Genomic DNA, 14,136 nt, shown 5'->3' with positions numbered 1-14,136 from the left:
GCCTGCTTCCGAAGGCCATGAAAAGCACATGGAGTGGTTTTATGTGACAAGTGGATCACCACGAGCCATAATCAACTCAGCTGCAACTAACAACAACAATTTTCTAGGTAAATCTATAGCATTACAAGTTGCATTAAACTAGAACCAGAAGGCTCTGTGTAAGGGCTAGCTTCAGGTTAAATTAGCACCATCTCTATAGAAATTAAGGACTAGAATGAACCTGGAAGTGAGATTATGTTGCCTACATCCTGTTGGTTAAACTTGACTTCTGCTATGAAACATAAGGTCCTGATTTTTATCTATGCATGTCTAGGAATGCTTTTTCAGAGAATGAATTCTCATAAGTTACCAAGAATTTAAGTTCTTGGTAAGTGAAATGATTTAAAACATAACGTTTATGAAGAGAAATTTTATAAAATCGAAGGATCCTTTTTGAATAAATAGATAAAACATTCACCTCCTCCTAATTGTACACAAATGCTAACTTATCAGCAAGACCTTTCTTTTGACAGTTCAATATAAAATATTAATTCCTCCCTAGCTCAGCCATTTCCTAGACATTTTTGTTTAATGTCTGCCTTGTACCATGTGAAGCACACAAATGCCTGTTTGCGTTTACTTATTTATTGTCTGTGTCTTCTCTCTGGAATATCAGTTCTGTCAGGAGAGAGGCATTTTACAGTTCTTCCATGTAAGGCTAAGAGTCACCCCTTATCACTGCCACATTCCTTTTAATATCCTGCCAGTGTCTTACCATTGTCCCTGCCATCATGCAAATTGAGATTTCCTTCAGTTAATGACACAGTCTCAGTGTCACAGATTTTGTGGGAAATGGAACTACATTAAGCTTCCAAAGCAAATGATGGAGTGTTAGAACTGATCAGTGTGTCACTTAGCTTCCTACGATGGAGCATCTCAGGTTGATGAACGAAACTTGTCACAAGGTCAAGTAATATATAACTGTTTTTCCTGCCATAGGTCTGTTTTAGAGCCCTTTCCATGTCAGAGTGCTAGCACAATGGTTTTCATAAAACCAATTCACTAATTCTGGGTTTCTATTGCCTTCCCTGAAAGGATAGGTTGATAGGTCTCAATGAGGCAGCCTGTAGGCATTTGTGATTTGTGAGGGTGAACATAGTGTGTCCAACTGACCAGAATAAAGTAAATCCCCACATTACTAATCATTGTTATAGCTTCACTAGGGCTAGGCATTCTGGAGTTGAGTCTGGAAGCTTACTGTTTGGCCATGAATTGACTCATGGCATTAGTGGGAATTCCGTGTGTGTTCTTCAGAAAGCAACTCAAATGGGAGGGTCAGATATGGTTGGCTCACAGGGAGGCTGGGAATACAGTGGAAAATTAGTCATTGATTATCTTCATGTATGAGTATTTCTAACTAAAAAAAAGAAATCTTATGATTCAAAAACATAAACTATGAGTGTTGCCAAATCAAACTGGAATGACTATTTCTATCCTTCCTGGACTTGGATGGGGACGAAAAGAAGGTTGGGACCTTAGTTCAAATAGTGGATACTCTACTGTCTCATCCAAAGTAAGATTTTGTAGACTCGGGGCAGAGATGGAGGCTGGCCTTTTCTAGAAATCGGTGCAGTCCCCAAGGAAAAGGAGGGCTAGTTAGAGACTTTCAACAAGTGCGATTCCAGCAGCCAAGATGAGGTGCCTGTACCGTTGCCCAAGCTTCCCTCCAGGAAGAGGCATCATTCCCGACCAGTCCAGTTACCGGTCGTGGGTAAACTTCAATCTTGGCAAACCCATCTGTGTCACAGTAGAACTGTTCTCCATGGCGTTTTTAATCACTGAGCATTCAGAAGTAGACTACCATGATTATTTTCTTCTAAGTCACGTTTGGATGTATACAAACCCCGAACCTTTAGGATCACCTTGGCCATTTACACCACCCAGAGATGCCGAAGAGTCATTCAATAGACTTTCTTTAAGAGGTCCAATTGGGATTAGTCTAGAGCCGCTGAAGCAGAACTGACCCTAAAATTATTTTTAAATGCACTGTTTATAGCCAGACCCCTGTTATTTGTCAAACATGACACTGATGTCTAACAATCAAGCTACTGCATTTCCGCAAGCCGCAACTGCCAATTTTCTATTTAAGGTCTTTAGGCTTTAACGAACTTTGGAGCAGCATGAAGGCAAAAGGAGAAGGTTCTGTTCAGGGTATGAGGTATCTGGGGTAGCTGACTCCCCAAAGGATTGCCCTAAAGACAATTTCTAATTCTCTTGGGACTCTGGCGAAATGAAAGAAAAAAACATCCCACAGGCCTTTATTTTGCTTTGTTATCAGCGATAAATTAATTGAGCTGGTTGCAAATGGTTTATCTGTCACGTGTGTTCTGCAGTCGTCACACTTAGCCCTCTTCCAGTACCATGTACTTTTATCCATCAGGGAAGTCTCTCTACTGCCCGTGTCTAAGCAATCTAGGGTTATGGGAGGGAAAGGATGAGCAGAGCTTTTTTTTTTTAATAAAGATTTTTGAGTATCTTTGATATATTTTTATTTCAGAGAAGGAAAAAGTGCTGAGAGATACTTTATAAAAGAAAAGACAAATAATAATCTTTCAGTAAAAGAAGCCTCTTTTGCATCAAACGTTTATTACCTTCAACAACCTTTCATTACACTATTGCTTCATCATTTCCTATCATTTGTCTGATTCATACAATCTCAGTACATTTCCATTCCCTTGTGCTGTTGAGCAACTGAGAAGTTTGCAAGGCCTGGAGCGGAGCGGAAGGAACAAGGGAGAAGCCACATTTGTAAGACAAGCCTGCTGTGCCCAGGGCAGTGGAAGACTGCTCTGCGTTGTTACTCATATAATTAGGAGACACCTATGAATATTCATGATCAGAATGCCAAACATCACAATGGTCCCTTTTCATTTGCAATGTTTTAAAGAAATGGAGATATAGATAGGCTAGCTGGGGGACTTGCTGCCCTATGGAAATTACTTATTTTAAAGAGCAAACCTTTTGACAAATCAATCATACCTATGTATCCGCTTTACACCTATTTACTGAGTGTGTGTACCAGATGCTGTGCTGCTGTGGTGAGTTGGCATGTATTTGGACCCCAACTCATGACAGCACCACGCACACGGAAACAAAATACTTCTGCATACTATGCCACCCTCAGGATTGGTTGCAGATCACAACATGATGACTCAGAGGGTTTTATCCACTGGCTGGTTTTCTGAACGAATTAAAGAAGTTTTGTCTTAATCTGAATGAGGTGAAGGTTTATAGAGCTGATTATCAATTTTACATTCAACACTTCACACACATTTTGTTTCAACTCATCCATTGCAATCCCCTCCGTCTGCCATCACCTATCCTTTTTCCTCGCTGTGTTTCCTTCTTGGCAGGGGCGGGGGGTGAGGAGTTCGCTTTCAGACCTGAAGGGTGACTAAGGACCATGGTCTTGGCAGTTCCACAGTGTTTACCCAGTCAGTCAGCCTGTTCTATGTGGTGTTTTTGAGTTTAGTACTACATTGTCTCCCACTCTTCCAGGACCTCCTCCAGTGATCCTTTTCAGAGATCACTGGCTAATTTTGGAAGGAGGTACTAAGATCTTCCTCTTAGTCTGAAACCTTATCACCTTCGTAGAAACACACCATCTTCCTTTGACAGACAGGAGATGGACTCGATGGGAAAGGAACCCAGCTCACACACGTGGAAGGCAGTAATTCTACCCACTGAACTACCTGTGTACTGCAGGCACTAGGACAGGAGCTGGCAATGCAGTGAGGACAACAGGAACACACACACACACACACACACACACACACACACACACACACAGTCCCTGACCTTCTGGGCCTTGTCTACCAGGGACACGCACACAGGTGGGCTGAGAAGAATTTTGCTCCAAATTGCTGGTCCTGGCCAAGGAGAGTGCTTGAGATTATAAATTTAAGTTAGAGGTTTTCTCCAGAAAAATAAGTTAGGGAAAGGGCAGGAAGATGAGGATACAGGAGAAGAAATGGCGTGTTAGGATTCAAAGAAGTTGCATGTTGGGAAAGTTGAAATCATTTTTTAGAACTGCTGCTTAAATTAAGAAGGAAAGAATAGTGAGATGACGCTAAGACAGGGACAGATCTTGTCAATGCCTTGTGTTTTCCATTAAAGAGTTCCCATTTTATTCTGGAAACCCCTGAGAAACAGGCCAATAACTGTTAAAAAGGTCACCCTGACTCTTGTGTGGAGAACAAGGTCACAGTCAATTAGGCCAGGATGTGTCTTCTGCCCTAGAATAGACAGTGTCAATGGCAGTTCAAACCGAGATAAACTTCAGAGACAGGAGGAGGCAGGATCCATGGACCTTGACGAGTCATCAAGTGTGGAAGAGAAGAAAGTACCGCACCTAGGGTGCCATGGACATGAGCATAGCCCCTCTCTTTCTAGCATGGCTCCAGGCGGAATGAACCACTATTAGCAGAACATGATAGAAATGGCTCAGCACATGGAAGCCAGCAAGACCTCGATCCTTGGTGTTGTGTGGAGAGGCCTTAGGCTTCTAGCATTTCAAAGAGGGGCACATCTTTGCTTTCTGTACATGCCATTTATTACTAACTTCTGGTTTAAGCTCTTTTGCTGACGAGGGGAGGTGCAGGGGAAGAGCTCATGCTGATGTAACACTTTATCAAGCAGCTGCTTCAAAGGAAGCTAGGTTGTGGGACAGAAAGGTTTCTCCCAGGTTGTCACGCTGCTTGCTAGCACATCATGAGGTCAGCTGCTTAGAAATCATCTCCCTGAGGGCATCAGTCATCCAGCCAAATCAGACACTATTGTTTGTCCCTGTGGGTGGGGCATACTGGGTTAGGCTGCTATCTAGAATCTAGGATCTGCCCATCTTGTCACAGGTGTACCATTCATCCCTCCCCTTCCTATTGCGTGTACACCCCTAAATTGTCCCCTTCCCATTGCTTGTATTGCCTGTGGCACAACCCCTTCCTGTTATATATGTGATTACCTGCAATCGGGAGCTCACATGCCCCCCTAAGTATACATAAGCCTTGGTTAAAATTCCCCCCCGACCCCACCCCGCTTCTTCTCTTCTCCCAGCCCTACGTGTATCACAAAGAGGGGTGGAGGTGAGCATTGCTGCCATGAAATGTGTCTGACTCCTTTATTTTATCTTTGCTATCTCTCCTGTCTTCTATGACTTTATGATCTTTATATATTATCGTCATACAGACCCCCCCCCCCATGATTGTTAAAGGCTGGTATACTATAACACAGAGGTTCTCAAATGGGAGTTGTGACCCCTTTGGGGGTTGAATGACCCTTTCACAGGGATCACCCCATTCATAATAGTAGCAAGATTCGAGTTATGAAGTAGCGATGAAAATGATGTTATGGTTGGAGTGTCACACATCATGAGGAGCTGTATGAAAGGGCCGTGGCCTGAGGAGGGTTGAGAACCACTGCTGTAAGGTGGCTCAAGCCTTCCCACCTGCTTCATGGCAGAAGGTATCTGACAATCTGAAAGAGTACGGCCTATGAGACTCTAGGAAATAGTTCTCGCTGTCACATGCGGTCAACAAAACAGGGACAGGGGAGAGTACACCTGCAGGGGGATGAGTGATCCACTCTCAAAGGTGTTGTCATTCACTCAGTGTTTCAGGGATTCTATGGCTGCTGTGTGAGGTTGAGTTAACCAGAGAAACAAACCCAGTGAGATATATATATATATATATATGTAAGAAAGTGATTTCTATCAAGAAGTAATAATATATCAAGAAAACATCCCATCCCAGTCTAACGCAAGTCTATAAGTCCAATACTAGTCCCTAAGTTCCTCTTCAGACTCACACAGGCACATGCAATGATGCCGAAAGCAGGCTGGTGGATGCAAGGTCGTGTGGATCCAAGGCCCAGGGAAACATGGCAGGGATCCTGCAGCTCTCAGAGTGGTCAGCAAGCAGGAAGGTGACGGCAGAGAGGGAGAGGGTCTCCTTATGAGAAGGGTCTCCTTATGAGAAGGTGGTCCGTAAGAGAAGGCCATGCCCACAAAGAGGCCCCATCAGGCTGTGACCTGATTGACAGGCTAGACTCCACCCTTACACTTTCATATCTCTTCAAGTTGGCATGGAATTGTGTAGCTACGACAGTCTAGAGGAGGGGCAGCACTCATAGCCAGCAGTACTTCTGCTACTTCCGTGAAAAGAGAACGTCCCTTAGCGCTCTCCTAACACCTCCTCTATTGAAATTGTCATCGTTTTCAACGGAGGAATGACTGCCAGCGAAGCATCTGAAAGTAAATGTCTCCCCAGACAGCATCACTTGCTTTTCCCCCCTTGGAACGAGAGTTGAATGTATCTACTTATTTGTGGAAAGTGAGAAACTTTTTCAGGTGGTAATTGCCGCAACGAACAAAATTCCTTGGAAGCTTGTGCCAACATAAACAAAAACAAATAAATGAAGCCTCTAGCCACCAGGTCTATTTTGCCGTGCAGCAGTCCCAGCTGTGACAATGTAGAAATCTGCTCCATAGGATTCCCTTGGCTCCGGTCTCTATGGGGAGCCAGCCCTGGTGGCCTAGTAGGTTTGGGCATTGAGCTGCTAACAGCAAGATCAGCAGTTTGATGAGACTTCCTGTTCCTGTAAGGAGTTGGGGCCCCACAGGGGCAGTTCTATCTTGCCCCAAAGGCTCACTTTGAGTCAGAATCACCTCAATGGCAGTAGGTTTTTTGAAATGTTTACGGAAGCAGTTTGCCCGCTTTTCTTCCACAGTAGGTTCAAACTGGCAGCCTTTTGGTTACGAGTCGACCACCCCCATTGGCACCACACTAAGCTCTTCTTTGCCAGCTCACTCGTCTCAAAGTTAATTGTGGAAGATCCTTTTCCAGTTTCTGAGCAGGAAGTGTTCATGTCCCCACCCCTATGTCACACTCACTAGCTAGGTGAGCACAAACAGCCATATGATTCAACCTTTTCTGTACAAGCCCTAGAAAAGTGCTGAAAACATAGGAGGTGCCACTGAAGCATCAGACAGAATAACATTTATTACCAAGGACCCTGGTGCAATATCTTGAAGCTCGAAATACTTGCTTCCAGGTATCCCTTACTGGCTTTCAGGTTTAGACGAACCTTGAACCTGTCATTTCTCCACTACCAAATCTCAAACTGAACTGACTGCCTTTCCTGTTCAGCCAATGTTTGTGCCTGCATCATCCATGTTCTAGATCGCCTGCAGCAACTTGCCACCAACAGGGTTGCTGAAGCCAACAAAAATTGTTTTCCCACAGTTCTTGACACAAGAAGTCTGAAATCTGCGTGTTCGCTGCATTGCCTCCTTTTGAGGACTCGGCAGGGAACACGGGTTCCATGCCTCTCTCCCGAGGTCGGGTGATGATTGGTGCCCCCCAGTATGGCTTGGTTTGAGGCTGCCCGACTGCAATCCTTGCGTCCATCTTCACATTGGCCACCTTCTGTCTAGGTCGCTCTGGTTCTTCTCTTCCTTGAAGACCCCAGTCAGATTAGATTAGGGTCCTCCCAACTCCAATGAGACCTGTGTTAATTAATTACATTTGCAAATAAGACTCGATTTCCAGAGAAGGTCACATTCAGAGCTACCAAAGTGGGAATATGAACATCTCTTTTTAGGGGACACCAATAGCTCGTGCCAGTGTCCATTGACTAGGACTGCTCAGCCGACCACTGGCACCGGCACGGGGCTTGGACGTCCCCCCTTCAAGGACAATGATCTTGTAGTGCGTTGCTTTTCTTCTTAGAGAGCATGCAGCTGCCACCCAGTTTTGCACTCAGCTCTCTACATCTAAGCTCCGCATCGATGTGTGATCCATTGTGCCTTACAGGTGCTTCAAGAGCTGCACGAAGCGACAGCGATCCCTCAGCCCCGCACCAGCCTCCCTCCACTCTGATGATGTTCCTACTCTGGACTTCTCCTTTTGTTGCATCCAGCCAGGAAGGGGCCATTTGAACCTTTCCACTCTTCTCTGTATTAGTACTTGCTACGGAGGTCTTGTGAGGAGAAAGAGAGGTGGAGCTGCACCTTAGAGGTTTACAGCCTCTGAAACCCTGGATGGGGCTCCGTGAGGAAGAGTCAGCGGCATGCTGATGGTTTGGCGTTTATTACGTTTTGTCAGGGAAACGTTTGCTTCACCTTGCCTACTTCTTTCTCAGGTCTTGGTGAGGAAGCTCTCCTACAGGGTTTTTGTCGGGCACTTTCTGTAGTTCCCCTTCAAAAGAATGTTGTCTTTATTCTGACAGAGCTACGATTGCCCACATTGAACTTTCTATTCTCTGCCTGTTGAGCTTCTCCTTAATGCACCTCATTTGCTGTTTTTGTAGCAGAGACCTTTTGTGGAGGTTTTCAATCCAGTTATTAATCTGGCGACGCCTAGAGACCTTTCCTTATAATGATGTCTTTAAATGTACAATTAAAATCTACCAGCACGCATAAAGAGGAAAAGAAATAACAGATCATTAAATGGAAATGGAATTTCCTGGGTCTCAGAGTTTTAAGAAGTCTCTAGAACCTAGGTAAATAATTTTCTACTAGAAATTATATGTGTTTTGAGACTCATTTGGAAGACCCACCTCCTGAACACTTCCCCTAAATTCAGTAAATATCTCTCTCTATCTAAGCTTTTCTTCTAGTGCCGTGTTCATAGGATACGAGGGGGGACCAAAAAAAAAAAAAACCACATGGATTTTTTTAAAGCAATGTATTTACTTTTTTTACAGAAAAGCCTTATCACTTTTAAAGTACTCTCTGCTACACGTAATGCATTTGTCAAATCTGCGTGTGTTTCCATTCTTGGAAACATTCATCAAACTCATCTGTTTGGATGTCTGACAGCACCTCCCTTGTTTTTTACTTCACCTCGGCTGTGTTGGCAAATATCTGTCCTTTAATGTCTCTCTGCATTCACAGACACAAAAAGAAGTTTCACAGAACAAGGTCAGGTAGAGCAAGAGGCATGCTGTTTTTTGGCAAAAACTGACGCACTGAGATGGCTGCGTGAGCACGTATCGTCATGGAAATCAGGCCTTTTTTACTGTACTCTGTTACGCTAAGTTTTCAAAACCTCTAAATAGGAAGCTTGATTAACAGGCTGACATGGTGGAAAGAACTCAAAATGCACTATCCTCCTCACATCTCATCTGGTTTGGGGGATACCCCCTCATATTATGAACTATTGCTTTATTATTATGATATGTTTTTGGTGTCTCCCCTGTCTTTGTAAAAATCTGTGTTTTACTTACTTTTGTTTCTGTAGTACCCAAGACATTATCAGGCATATTCTAGACATTAAGTAAATATTTGTGTAATAAGTGAATTAAAACACTAGATCGCTATTGGCAACTTTCCCAGACATGGTCTTTATAGGCTCCTCCTAGGGTATGGTGTACCAGCCTTGACCTTTAATGACAGTGTGCTTCTTACAGTATCTTCTTACATAACCTTACATTTTTACTTTGTTTCAATCACACATGAAGGCATAGCTTTTGATTAATAATGAGAATTTCATCGAATTTCAACCCTACTAACAAATATGTATGATAAAAATTCCAGCACACAAATATTTCTGTTTACCACTGAAAAGACTGACAACTGAATATTGATCACATATGAGAAAATTATTCTGAATAATTTTCTGTGAACCTAAAAGTAATTTTAGCCATTATTAAAAATATATGCTGATAGGAAAATGTATTCTGACCAATATAAAGGTGAGGAGCTCTGTTGAATGAAGCTTCTAAGCACGAGGTTGGCAGTTCTAACACACCATGGTGTCTGCTGGAGAAGGTTGAGGCAGCTGCTCTACAGGTGAAAGGCAAAGCTCTCTGCTTCCATAAGCAAATTACATACGGTTCTTAAGAATCAGGATGGACTCAGTGGCAGTGAATGTGGGTAAACTTACCATTGTTATTGTTGGGTGTTATCAAGTGGGTTCTTAGTCCTGGAGACTCTGCACAAAACAAGGAACGCTACTCCCGTCTGCACCAGCCTCACACTTTTGGTCTGCTCGAGCCCATTGTTGCAGCCACTGTGTCAATCCCTCTCATTTAGGGCCTTCCTCTCGTTCATTGACTCTTTACCTTTAGCAAGCATGTACTTCCTTATTGGCCAATTCAGTTCTATATAAAGTCAGACATTAAAGAACAACCTGAGGTTAGATATGATGTTTCCATTATTCTTGAAAGGTAAAAGTGAGCATCGTATCTGATAAATTGTAAGTTATATGAGTTCTGACATCATGACAGGATGCAAGCAGGGAATCATAAAGAGAAACATACAAGGGGGAATTTGGAGATCTAAAATGTAAACAGTTACCACGCTTGTCTGTGAACCAAAAGTTTGAAGGTTCAATTTACCCAGAAGAGACTCAGAAGTAAAACCTAACCATCTACCTTTGAAAACACTGTCATGGGAAACCCCGTGGGCCACGGGTCTGCTTTCACACAGATGGTGTCCCCATGCTTCAAAATCACCACACGGGCAGCTGGTAGAGCCTATTGAGACTGCAGCATGAGCAGACCCTTAAGAGTGGTGGTGTGGCCAGTCAAGAACTCATGTCCCCCTCTTTCTCCCCACCCCATCCCAACTATCCTGATCCCTCCTACGCGGTCTAGTGTGACGTCAAAGTCATTCTAATGATACATCCTAATTAATATAAAATGTGTATGAAACAAAGTTAATGTCAGTCTACAATGGACTTTAATTTTAAAAAAATCATCTTATGCTATGAAAATATTTAATGCAGAAAAGCATTGATCTAAACAAAATCAATATTGATAAAGCAGCAACACTTCCTGCTTCACTTGAAGATCTAAGTGGTTTTTTAAAAATTTTAACAAGTAAATGGGAGAAAAATTACAAGTGAAAATCTGCAAAGATAAATGAGATAATGTAATATTGAGCAAAATTAAGTCTTTTAACTATATTATCCTGTTTAGATTGCTTATTTTAAGAAACAGGGCAGAAAAAGCCACTAAGTTGTAGAGAGGACTAAGAAGATGCAGTTCAGTGAATAATGGAGCTGCCATCGTATCTTTACTCTTGCTCAGTAGACTGTACATTCTGGCCTTGGAGAATTCTTTACAAACCCAAATTGAGATTAAAGTGATGTGTGAGTCACAGAGCCAAGATAGTCAACCTGACCACATGACTACTGGGACTTTCTCAAGCTGCCCAGGACTTAGGTCAAGTCTCTCTCTGCCCCTTCCACCTCCTTCTCTTTCTCTCTCTTCCTAACCAGAGAGTGTATTCCGTTTTGATTTTCCTCTGTTCAAGGCCTGTATCCCTGCCCAGGGCAAAATGCTGCAGGGATTAGGAAGATTAAGTAGTGCAACCAAATCCAGAGTGACAGCCAGTAAAAGCATCACAGCTTCACCAAGGAAACGGTCCGCATGGTCTCTCGAGTCTTTGACCAACGTTAGCGCCACTGGATTTACTCACTTGAGATTCTGACAAAACAAAAGTCAAGTCATTAACAAGACGCTAGCCACTTGTAGTTTTCAAATTGATTTTTTAATCTTCATTAGTCTCAAATTAGCCTCCTTGAGTAGCTCGTGCTAAGAGCTCTCACCCTACAAGAAGCTCGTTACCTATGTGTCAACTGTTGCTGTTAGATTCCTTTGAGTTAGTTCAACTCATAGAGACCTGTGGTCTAGCAAACTAAAAGGGTGTGTGCCATGCTCAGGATCATCGCTGCAGTTGAGCTCATTGCCATGACGTCAAGCCATCTCATTGAGAGTCTTACTTTTTTTATTCGACCTTCCACTTTACCAAGGATGATGTCCTTCTACAATGACTTGTCAATCCTATTAACATACTCAAAATACGAGTGACAAGTCTTGCCATTCTCATTTCTAAGGAGCATTTTAACTGTACTTCTTCCAACCATATGTATTATGAGCTATAAGAAAGCTTTCCTTAGGTACTTCAGATAGTTTATGCAGCACTTCAATCTATGGATTACATGTTGGGCTAAGGTTTGAAAAAGGAAGGAACTGGCACAAGAAACAACTTAAATCTCTCTCCTTTGGTCATCCTAAATGACGTTCATTAAACCTTGCCAATTGGTGACTAGGATGGGACAGGACTGGACAGTGTTTTGTTCTGTTGTGCATAGGGTCAACCTAAGTCAGAACTGGCTTGGTGACACCTAACAACAACATTGTTGATTAGATGGATTCAAATAAGTTCTAAGATCATTAGAGCTTGTAGTTTAGAATCTCACAAAACTTCATGGCAAATAACTTTTTTCAACAACACAAATGGCAAGTCTATACAGAACCTCACCAGATGGAACACACAGGAATCAAATTAATTCCATCGTTGCCAAGAGATGATGGAAAAGCTCACTATTCGTGGAAGAGAACATCAATCATGCATATGGAAGTTCAAGTTACAGCTTAAGAAAATTAAAATAAGCTCCTGAGAGCCAAAGTACAACCTCGAATAGATCGCATCTGACCAAGGATAGGTTTGATGTACTGAAAACGAGAACAAGTTGTGGTTGACATCAAGGAAATCATACATGAAGACTTCAAAATGCCACTAAAATAGGAAGAAGGAGGAGAAAAACAAGAACGTCAGAAAATACTTTGACGTATTCTCTCGGATGCAGAGTAGCTCAAAGGAAAGCCAGATGTGACCAAGTCAAGTGCCGAACAAACGATGTCATAGGAAGCTTCAAGAAGACATAAAGTGTTGCAACAAAGTGTGCAAAGACGTGAAGTGAGAAAATCAAAAGGGAATGTATGCTTGGCATTTCTAACACTGAACTAACTGAGTAAAAAAGATCAGGTATTGAATTGAAATACTGAAGTATTCTTTGGGCAAAGTACTGACCAACGCTGGAACGATGCAAAGAAAGACATGGACAGTGTGGTGTGGACACGCTCTGGGAGGAGCAGTGCACACAGGCTGGAGCGAGTTCAGGGCCGCCTTGACTGCTGCCAGGATCCCTGGAACTGGCACTTTCTGATCTGAGTGGCATGGAGAGGCTGGGCCAACAGCCAAAGAACCTTGGCAACTGCAGAGAGGAGGGAAGGTACCTGACCAGGTGTTGGCTTCTCACCATCCTCAGGAGGACAAGAGGGAGTGAACGCTGTTGTCAGAAATGCACGTAGGAAATGGCCTTTAAGTCTTGGCTGAATTTTTAAATATTCTTCTGATGATCAGCAATCAAATGTTTTTTTAAAAAATGCATTCAGCTATTTAGTAATTTTCTGGGAGATCAGGGGGGAGACCCAGCCTGTATTCTTCATCATGATCCCCACGGTAGACCTTCAGACAATAATGGGCATAATCATCAGTAGAGCCGATGAACTTCAGTGCAGATGGCTGCAAACACACAAAGGAGAACTCAGCCATGTCTGAAAAACTCTTACCAGAAAGTTACTGGGTAATGACAGGGCCTCAAAATCTAGAGAAGAGGCCAACATATCTAATCTCCATGAGCCGAGGGTTGTAACAGAGTATTGTTTATGAGTTCGGAAGAAAACACAGATTTTCCAGCTGTGGGATTACAAATGAAGGAAGGCAGTGACCAACTGTGTTGGAGAACCATTAAAGCTTTTCAGCATGTTCATGATCATCATTAAGAAGATGCAGATGGGAGTCTAGAGAAGACAAACAGACGTGGCACCTCGCAAGGGGAAGGGCAAGAAGGAAGAGCGAGTCATCAGCCTCTCGGCCCTCAGGTGGCTGAAGGAGAGAACGTCTTCAGTGTCTGTCACATTTTTGCGTCCTTCAGTGACACTTGGGTCCATGTCACTGGCCTCTCTGGCAAGGAGACCATCTGCCGAGTGACGGGGGTTGGGATGAAAGTGAAGGCTGATCAAGATGAATCTTCGTCCACGCCACCATGTTGGCTGCCCAGGATGTGGCCCAGAGGTGCCAGGAGCTGGGCCTCACTGCCCTCCGCATCAAGCTCTGAGACATAGGAGGCAATCGGACCAAGACCCCTGGCCCGGGAGCCCAGTCTGTGCTCTGAGCCCTTGCTCGCTCAGGGATGAAGATTGAGAATGTCACCCCCATCCACTCTGACAGCACCCGCAGGAATGCGGGTCGCCGTGGTCGCCGGCTGTGAACAGGACTCTTCAAATTATGTTCTGTCAATAAATTAG

At 43.4% G+C, this 14,136-nt stretch overlaps 1 protein-coding gene and 1 pseudogene across 1 annotated transcript in view; both read left to right on the top strand.

The window, feature by feature from the left end:
- NRG1 (neuregulin 1) overlaps positions 1-14,136 on the top strand; it is a 1,270,305-nt gene that overhangs the window by 650,869 nt on the left and 605,300 nt on the right. The gene's annotated exons all lie outside the window — the stretch shown is intronic.
- LOC142454604 (small ribosomal subunit protein uS11 pseudogene) lies at positions 3,674-14,099 on the top strand (annotated as a pseudogene).

This window comes from Tenrec ecaudatus, chromosome 8 (assembly GCF_050624435.1).
Source record: "Tenrec ecaudatus isolate mTenEca1 chromosome 8, mTenEca1.hap1, whole genome shotgun sequence".
Classification (NCBI taxonomy): Eukaryota; Metazoa; Chordata; class Mammalia; order Afrosoricida; family Tenrecidae; genus Tenrec; species Tenrec ecaudatus.
Note: the sequence above shows the minus strand (reverse complement) of the source record. Positions and strands in the feature narration are given on the sequence as shown.